A 10,283-nucleotide genomic window follows, 5' to 3' on the forward strand; every position below is an offset into this window, starting at 1 on the left:
CACAGTGGCGTGCATCTATTTTGTTATTCCATTGATTCGGTTATTCCATGTGCAGGAGCCTGTCCTCTGTTTCAGCGGTACCCAGTGACGATGGCACTCGTTAGCAAATGATTTCACTGAAATACCACCACTTGGGCATCTATAAAGACGAAAGCTTCATCGCCACATGCATGGATAAGGAATGATCCAAGATGAACTGCTAAGCCAGGGCAGCAGAGTGCAGGGCCCTGTGCAGATCAGACCGCTATCAATGTGAAAACACACGGGTCTCTCAAAACTCACCATCGTGTGTTGTAAAAATCTTCAGATGGCATAGATTGGAAGACACACCATTCTTTGATGTATCTCTGAGAAGGGAAAATAATACCAGAAGGTAATTAAAACACATTTTATTATTAGTTAGGATTTAATACATAGATCATAGCATTCCAAATTTCAATCAAGTCAAGAAGCATGCACAATTGCTCCCACAGTTTCCAAACATTCTTTTTCTGCATGGACTCCTTGACATGGTCTCCCATTTACCTCCCCCCACCACTGTATCCCGCTCCCCTGAACCCTTTATTCTACTTGCTGTCCCTCCAGGTTCATTGGCCCTGGGTTTCATATACCAAAGAACAGGAAAGCATATAACACAACCTGACACACCTCCTGAGATACACTCTAATCTGGGAATTTTAAAAGGCAAACCCCAAATTGTACATTTACTAGCATTTCTGTACCTCAGAATGCTCATAACACCCCAAGAGGCCTGTAAACAGGGGTCCAGAGACTTGTACACCAATGTTTGTTGTAGTGCTCACAACAGGGGCCCAGAGACTTGTACACCAATGTTTGTTGTATTGCTCACAATACCTAAAGGTTAGAAATAGCCTAAATGTCCATCACCGGATAAATGGAGCACAGTGGAACACTACCCAACCAGTAGGGGAAATGGAGTCTTGAGACATGCTATTACGTGGCTAGAGCTTGAAGACACTGTGTGGAACGAAATATGTCAATAACAAAGGGACACATATCATATGACCTCACAAGAAAGGGTAAAGGGTAGGGTCGCAGAGCTGGTTATTGTAAATGCTGTCAATCAGTTGCACTCCTGTAAGAAAACTGAGCCAGCAAGGTTGTGAGGTCTATTTCTAACAATGAAAATACACACACACAGTAGCTTCTGGGGCTACTCATGGACAACCACGCACCTCATGGGATTTGATCTCTTGGTTTGGAGGTGTAGGGTTGTGGTTTCCTGAGAGATTCTAGTGAACTGGCCTATACCAACAATCTCCTAGTTTAATGCGTAGTGCCTGAGGTCTTGAGAACTTGCAAACACCCACTGAAGACACAATAGTTGGGTCTGGAACATGAGGAAAGGGTAGGGATGGGGGGTGAGTTGGGAACAAGAGGAAGATACAGAGCATGTGGTCAAATAACCTTCATGAACAACTGCCTCCTTCATCATGTGACCAGACCTGGAAGGTGCCTGGCCACCATTCCTGAGCATTTTGATCCTGGAATCCATAGAAAAACCATAGAAGGTTCTTAAAGAACCTGCCTTGAGTATTATGCTCTTTTAAGAACTCTCTCTAGTTGACTACAAGTGGGCCCTTTGGGTGGGCAGTGAGTTGATGTTACTTGGGGAGGAAGAACTCAGAAAAAGGAAAGTTGTACAACTCAAAGCTCATAATCAGTGTCCCCAAATGGTACAGGGAGAAACGGGAATTGGAATATGCTTTCCCATGTGTATTTTCAACAACAAATTAAAATTGTATGTGTAAGTGACAAAGGGGCTTCAGAAAGAATGACACTGTTTTAAAATCCCAGCTCCAAACGTCTTGGAGCCCCCTTGTGTATGTATGCCTGTGGATTCAAAACTCAGGGATATGAGTTTGTTTATGGTATAGGTGGGCATTGGGAAACTTACACTCGAGTGTCTCTACGTAGATAAAGATTTTGAGTTCGCTGTTTCTTGGGATGCCTGCTTGTGTTTGCCAGTAGTCTTTCTGATAGTCTTAAGGAGTCCTAATAAACCTTTAAGAAAATAATTAGTTTTAAAAAACTTAGCTCTGATGAATCTGTCATACACTTCAGTAGCTCAGTCTAATCAAGAAGGGTTGAGCAATCATTGCCACAGTCAACTCTGAACCTTTTCTACCTTCTCTTACATATTGATGGGGACACCCACCCCCATGTCCCCCACCCTCTTGTTCCGTGTTCCCAAGCAATCATCGATTGCATTGCCATCTCCATAATTCCACTCACTGAGTCCTAATAAAATCTTGAAAACTGTCTCAGAGAGAACTGTGGCCTGCCCCCCTGTACCCAGCCAGGCTTGGTTAGACCACAGGCATTGCCTTGTGTGTGTGTGTGTAAGTGGTTTTATTAACATATACCTCCCATGTTAATCCTTCCGTCCTTACTAAGATTTGTGCATTCATCACCTCAATCAAGATCATAACATTTTCTGTTCATGCTCATTGTTGGTAGCGCCCCATTTCCCCCATCTTTACCTGCCATGCAATTATCGATCCAGTTGCTGTCTATCACTCCGCCTATCCTGGATTTCATATACGGAACATCATGCGAAACACAAATAGGAAGCAAACAAGCCAAAAGAACTAACAACCGTGACCAGTCAGAACACAGAAAGCCCACAAGAAGGAAGGAAGCAGAACATATTAAAAACTGAAAAACAATCTTGGAATGAGTTAAAAGGAGGGACAATCAGACAATAAGGTATTCATGTTACCCTAACGGCGTCTGCCACAATCTGCTTCACGCCGCTCTCTGTATGACTGCAGGCCTGTTCACATCCCTCAGCGATGGTCAGAGGGATTCGCCGGAGGCTTGATCCATGTGGAGATCCTGCCAATGGATTTTGGGCTTCTGTATTCGTCTGGGTACTTTAGAGAAACAAATCCACAGAAACTCATGTTTAAGAGAGAGTTTTATACAAAGGCCAAGTGTGCATCAAGAAAACATCCCAACCCAGTGCTGCCCAAGCCCACAAGTCCAATATTCACCCATTAACCCATATGTCCAACACCAGTCCACAAAGTCCTCCTCCATCTCACAAAGCAGATGCAATGATGCTGACTGCAGGAGGAAAGCCAAGTCAGTGAACGTGCAAACATCTCAGCGCTGGCAGGGGTCTCCACATGGCTGCTCCAGCACCCAGGGCTGCATTGGTGTAGGTCCATGTGACTTCTCCTTGCGGATGTCTTGCAGGAAGTCAGCCTTGCAAGCTGAAGCAGGGAACTGCTAAGGCAGCTGCACCCTGGTGTGACCATCAAAAGCAAGACTGGAGAACTCGAAAGGCGAGGCTCATCAAGCCATTTATCCCTCAGCCCTTCAATTAACCCCACATGTGTTTATCAGCCAGGTTGGCATAAGATACTTACTACCTCAACTTCCACTGTCATCCATAGTCTTCTGCAGACCAGGCGTTCACAACTTAAACTCTGATACCATTCCCTCCTTTGGATTTAGATTTTTATGGTTTACAACCTTTCTCTCTGTTGTGTCTCTTTCTGTGCCTCTCAATGCTGGGAACGTAGGGAGTGGTTACGTCTCATTTTCTTCATTACTTAACCCTGTATTGAGACAATCCTCTGACTTGGAGAGTTCATCATTTTCCGAGGAGAAAGTGGTTGGTTTCAGTGTCTTTCCTCTTGGCCCTCTTGCAGAGAGAGCTAGCTAGTGGGGGCCGTTCTGGGGCCAGGTGTTGAGTGACTTAGCACCTTCTCCTGGCTTCGCCTCTTCGCTGGGGCTCCTGGGTTTCTTCTGTCAAGCGTATGAGGGGTCTGTGAGGTCCGGCGGAGATAACGGACGTAGGAGTGACACACATGACGGGCCTCTCAAGTTTGTGGGAAAATGGAAAGAAAAGATAATGGGGATTTTTGATCATTCTTTATTTGTTGTGCTTGGATGCTGCCCGAGCCATTCTAAGTGACTCCATGTGACCGATTGGAACTGCCCCTGAGGATTTTCTGAGCAGTAAGCTTTCTCACAGTCCTTTTCTCCTGCAGAGCCTCTGGGGGCACGGAGGATGGGATCCCACTCCAACCCTCTCAAGTACGTTCTGACTCTCAGCAATCTTGTAGAACAGGTGGGCACTGCCCCTGGGACGTCCACGGCTGTGGACCTTGACCAGAAGTGAACTCCCACCTCTTTCTCCCGTGGACCCGCTGGTGGGTTTGAACTGCTGACCCTTTTGGGTTAGCAGTTTAGTGCTTTATCCACAGTGCCCCCCAGGCACCTTATATACTTAATGATGGATGGTCATACTGCATCTAGGACACGAGGTGGGGTGTTCTATGGACATCAGGAGTGATTAGAGAGTTCTTAGTATACAGGAGTCCTATTTTAAAAGATTCAGGGACTAAGCAGGCAACTAGGAAATTGGAAAGGAGAGGAAAATTCACTATCACTTGACAATGATCAAGGGCAGACCTCCGTGTGACTCCCCTCGCATTTGGAAGCATGGAAACAGGGCAGCTTTGACAATACAGCAGACAGCCTAATGGATGGAAGGTGCCTATGCCCAGGCCTGGCTTCCCATAGCAGTCTCACTGCTTCTGCACACAAAGGTTGCCTTCTGCCACAGAGAAGACCTTACGTGTTAACAATGGAATGTTCCCGTGCCAGTTGGCAAGCATGTTTCTTTTAAACCGACCCTCCATGGGACACTTTCTGCAGAAGCACTTTGTGAAGATGCAAAGCACGATACCTTTGGGTCTTCCAGTTGACTTTATAAAAAAAAAAAACACACACACAAAGTCTGATTTGGGTATAATTTTATTCTATTATTAAAAAAATAATTTTATTGGGGGCTCTTACAGCTCTGATAACAGTCCATACATCAATTGCATCAAGTGTATTTGTACATAGGTTGCCATTATCATTTCCGAAACATTTTCTTTCTACTTGAGCCCTTGGTATCAGCTCTTCTTTTTTCCCTTCCCTCCCGCCCTTGTGAATCCTTGATCATTTATATATTGTTATTATTATTTCGTATCTTGCACTATCCATTGTCTCCCTTCACCCACATTTCTGTTATTCGTCCCCTATTTGGGCATCATCTGAGATTTACAGAGATGTTACAAAGATAGTTCAAAGAGCTCCCATGCACCCTGAACCTGCCTCCCCTGTCGGCAGTGCCTTACACAACCGGGGATCTTATGTTTTAAGGCTGATGGACGTGTGCGCGTGCACTTACACAGCTCCGGAGAGGCAGCTCCGTTATCTGCCTGTGCCTGACTAACTCACCGTACTTACACCCCCTCCCCTCCCCTCCTCTCCTCTCCGCTCCCCAGGACAGAATGGACCTGTGTGGCCCTGGCCGAAGCAGGCTGGGAGCTACTGTGAAGCTATAGTTCTAACACAGAAGATACAAGGAGAACAATCAGCTGTCGGGAGGGCTCTGAGTATCATGTGAACTGTATGCCACTTGAACTTTATTTAGTAGAAGATTGGCCGGAGAGACTTAATATAGACTTCCTCGCTGTCATGTGAAAATTCCATTCTGCTCAAGCCCGAACGCAAGGGAGTTTGGGAACAGTCCCTTTCGCTCGGGTGTCATGCCAGGTCATCTTCCTACTTTCCCATCTGACTTCTGAGTGGGAAGACCCAGCGTGTGCCAGTTAAGGGAGCAATGCGTGTGTCCGTCTACCTGGCTTGTTCAAGGATGAGTTTGACTTGGAAGCGGTCCAGGTCGCTTTGGAGGGAGATCATCCAATCCAAGTGCTGACAGCCCTCGGCACGCACTCTGGGCTCAGGAGGTCACCCCCGCCCTTCTAGGATGCTGCTGCAACCATCCTTCCAGAACGCAGCTGTCTCTGGCGGAGGGAGGCTGGGAGACAGCTGCTTCTGGCCAGGGCTGCCCAGCAGTGGCAGGAGAAGGTGTTGTTGACCTTGCCAGAAGAATCGTAGCTGAGATCCTGCACATGTGTGTTCAGACCAGGCGTCCTCAAACTACGGCCCGTGGGCCAGGTGCGGCCCACCGAGAACATTTATCCGCCCGCCAGGTGTTTTTGCCCTGTTTGTTTTTTACTTCAAAATAAGATAGGTGCAGTGTACATAGGAATTTGTTCATAGTTTTTTTTTTTAAACTATAGTCCGGCCCTCCAATGGGATTGAGGGACAGGGAACTGGCCCCCTGTTTAAAAAGTTTGAAGACCGCTGGTTCAGACGGACTCCGATCGTGGAGAGTCACTTAGTACCTAAGATATTCACTTTCTGGTGCATGAAATGAAAAGTTCCAACAGTGGGAAATAGAAAGCGGATTCTTGTAAACAACCAACTGAAAAAAAAAAAATCAGCTGCCGTAATTGACGCATGGTGACCCCATATGTATCAGAGAAGAACTGTTCTTTGTCGGGTTTTCCATAGCTCGTCAATCAGCAGTAGATTGCCTCGAGGTAACCTTGAACCGTGGACCTCTTGGTTAGTAGGTGAGTGCTTAACTGTCTGTGCTGCCCAGGGACTCCCTGATCCTTGTAGAGACTGATCTCTCTCGCTCGCTCTTTCTCTCTCTCTCTCTCTCCCTTGGTGGACTGTTGGCATTCTAGAGGGCTGCCCTACTATTGGGGCTGACTAAATGATTTCAGTGCATGACATTCCTCTTTTTTTTTCTCTGAAAGCTGATAACATTTTATTTTTTAAATCATTTTATTGGGGGCTCGTACAACCCTTATCACAATCCATCCATCCATCCATTGTGGCTTGACATTCCTCTTGGCTAAGGAGAAACACGTGTGCTTGCGTGCATTTTGAATAAATATTGATTATTCAACATTGAATAATCAAAATGGAATAAACCGGTTTTGAATAAATATTCTTTCCAAAGTCAATTTGGGAAAAATAAAGTTTGTACTTAACATGTTAAAAAAACCCAGTTATATTTTACTATTTAAAAAAATTCTTTTCTTTAATTCTTTCCGAAGCTGCAAACGCATGATTGGCAGTACGATTGTGCTGCTGTGCTCCTGCACAAACTTTAATTCAAGTAAGAACAATTCCGTGTGTGCTTGTGTGGTCACACACCCAACACCTGTTCCCATTCAGCCCTTGTTCCCTGTACAGTGAGTTCGCTGCCATTGGCACTTCACGTCCTCCCCATTCTCTGCCTTCGCCTTTCATGTTAACTTCCACCCCCTGCCCTGTAGGCGCGCCTCTGTGCTTCAGGTTACTGTTGTCAGCTCACCCTCCTGCCAGTGGACAGGCAGTGGATTTAGAAGAGTCCACCCTCAAGGCAAATAGCCTGTTGTCTAATGAAGGCTCCCAGGATCTTTCCAAGTTCAAGGTTTTCAATGTTGCTTTCAGGCAGTAGAGTGGGACAAGGGGTGGGGTGTCAGTCAAGTGTGTCCAGGTAAGAATTCGAGTTTGAAGTTCAACGCCTGCCTTTGGACCAAGATCTGGATGGAAACGTTCAGTCCGGGCAGCTGGTCCCCATCCATTCCTCCTGGTGTCACCGCCAAGGGGAGGTCGGAGCTCAAGGAGGCAGTGAGACGCATAGACTGTTTTCCTCTCTGGTCCTTAGTTCTCTGCTTGCTGCTGTAGCTGCAGGCAGACAACACCAACTGGCACTCTTCCCTGAACTGGGTGGAAGGGCAGAAGCTCTGGAAACAGTATGTGGCCCGTGGACTCAACAGACCCTCAGAATCACGACTCTAAATTCTAAAGTGAAGATGATCCTTAATTTCCCCTTCTTTTTGCACGTTACAGACATTCGAACGCACTGTGTGTGTCACGTCTTTGTGAGAATCAGGTGGTGCGAATGCTGCCTGGATTGCCCCCCAAATGTGGTTATTTTGTTCTTGAGAAAGAGCAAAGGAGTGTCAAGTTTCCAACCCAGACTTTTTACGCTGGATGCTGCCAAGTGCAATGTTCCCCACGGAGGTCTCCCGCCAGGCCGGCCTGCCCCTGCCCCTGCAGAGGAGCAATTGGTAGGCTCCACACGCCTGCCATGCAGGAATGCTGGGTTCCCTGGGGTGACCTGTCCGGCCCTTCTCCTGCGTTAGCTCATGTCTTCCCGGAACCACCTTGGCAGATAGAGCTCGTGACCTCTGTTTTTAACGTTTGGAAGAAATACTTTCAACCAGTGTGAGAAACTCAACCAGAGTCACACGAGAACAATGAAATCAGAACCCCCAGCCTGGATCTTCCAATCCCAACCCTGGTGCTTACTCTTGGGAGCCGGGGCAGCCATGGATGTATGGTCTGGGGCTCACTGCATCCTGTTACCTTGCTGTCAATAAAGTTTCATTAGAACACAGCATGTGCATTCATTGAATAGGCTCTGTGGTGGTTTTCAGCCTACGGTAGCGGAGTCGATGAAAGAAATCTTTGTCCTTTACCGCATAGGTTCCTAAATGTATGTGGCCTACCATCCCTTTTTCAGGAAAAAAAGAGAGAAAAATTAGTCGGTGCCCCTCTGGCAATGAAAAACGCTTGCTGTCCCCAAGGGGATAGGATCAGCCACTTTGGAAAGCACTGCTTTCTTGCTTTATAGAAGGAGTTGGCTGCCTCTGGTCCTAGCCTGTAGTTGAGGAAGCATTTAGGATCTCTCTCTTCACAGGTTCTGCTAGGGAAACGATTGTGGCCCAGCCTTTGCTAGTCTGGAAAGATGTGAGCCACAGAGCTAGGAAACCAGAGAAGGTAACCCAGTTGTGCTTGTGGTCGTGAGAGGAATGATGCTTGCCTGGTGTGTATGTGAGGAGCGCCACGGATTCTTACAACACTCCCATCAGGGGGTGGAGTCTGTATGTCCTTTACCCTTAGATCTGCTGAGCTCATGACTTAAGTTCACCACCAGATTGCAGTGGAAGAGACAAGGCTCTAGCTTTCAAGATCGAGTTTTAGAAAATCTTGGAGTTCTACCTGTGCTTTGAACGCTCTCTGTGGGGATCCAGGCTCTATATGAGAAGCCCAAGCAGCCACCGTGCCAAATTCATTTTAAATATGAGGGACTTCCCACACGGTGTCAGATGTGTGCGTATAGCCATTGAAGATACCCTATCCCATGTCACCCTCTAAGTGCAGCTTGTGTTAGGGCGGGTGTAAGAAAGAGCTTTTTGTCAAGATGTAATTATGTATCAGGAAGGCAGACCAGCCCAGTCCAACTCAAGTCCGTAAGTCGGATACTAGTCCGCAAGTCCTTATCCAGACTTAACGCAGCCCTGTGCATTGATGCAGCAGGCGGGAAGATGGCAAGCTGGTGGGTGCAGAGTTGTGCAGATCCAATGGCGGTGGCTACATCCAGGGTCCTGGCAGCGATCAAGGTCCACCAGCAGGAAGGTGAAGGCCGAGAGAGGGAGAGAGGGAGGTTCCCAGGACCCTCCTTATGAGAAGGCCGTGCCCACAAGGAGGCGGGCTCAGGCCGTGACCTGATTGACAGGTTGAATACCACCCCTCCACTTTCATTTGTCATGAAGTTGACATGCAAGGATGGACGACCACAGACCTCAAGTGACAATAACCGCAGGACCACCCAGTGGAGCGCTTGTCATTTCACAGGACTGTGAGAGATCGTAGATCCTTGTTGTTCCATGCGGCTTATGTTTAGGGTGGTTTGTTCTACAATAATAAAACCAAACCAGTTGCCACCCAATTGATTCCAACTGGTGGTGAACCCCAGGCCTGTTAGGGTAAAGCTGCGCTCCTTAGGTTTCAATGGCTAGGATCTTTCAGAAACAGTATCGGACCTTTCCACTGAGGCGCCATTGGGTGACTTTGAATCACCCGCTTTCGTGCTGTAGCAGAGCCCTTAACTAACCGTGCTGTCTATTGAACTAGAGAAGGTACACACCTGACAATCCAGTTGAAATAAGACCTAGGGAGACGACAAATGCTTTCTGGATCAACACATCCCAGAAATATGAATATTTTCAGACAGAAATGACTATCTTTCACACACAGAGAGCAGACATTCAGAAGTGAGGGGGGCAATCTGTTTCATTTACCCTTTCCTACCTGGGATAACAGAATGAGTGTAATCCTAAGAATGTGAAGTGCTATCATCCGGCATCTGGGAGACGGCCGTGTGACTCCAGATTCATCACACTAGAACGTTGTTTTACTTACGAGCGTGATATGGGGAAGCCAGTGAACAGTGAACACAGCAGGCAGCCTTCAGAACGCTTCCCCAAACTCTGAAGTTAAAACGTGTGTGCACAGACTTGTTGGAATGAACAGCTTTTCTGAAAGAGACGAATGAGTTTATCTTACGCTATAGTATTCAGGGTCTATTTCCAATTGGTTAAGTAACTATACTCCCCACCCCCACCCCT

Source organism: Echinops telfairi, unplaced genomic scaffold (genome assembly GCF_000313985.2).
Source record: "Echinops telfairi isolate 266 unplaced genomic scaffold, ASM31398v2 ScPeMD7_4225;HRSCAF=4972, whole genome shotgun sequence".
Lineage (NCBI taxonomy): Eukaryota > Metazoa > Chordata > Mammalia > Afrosoricida > Tenrecidae > Echinops > Echinops telfairi.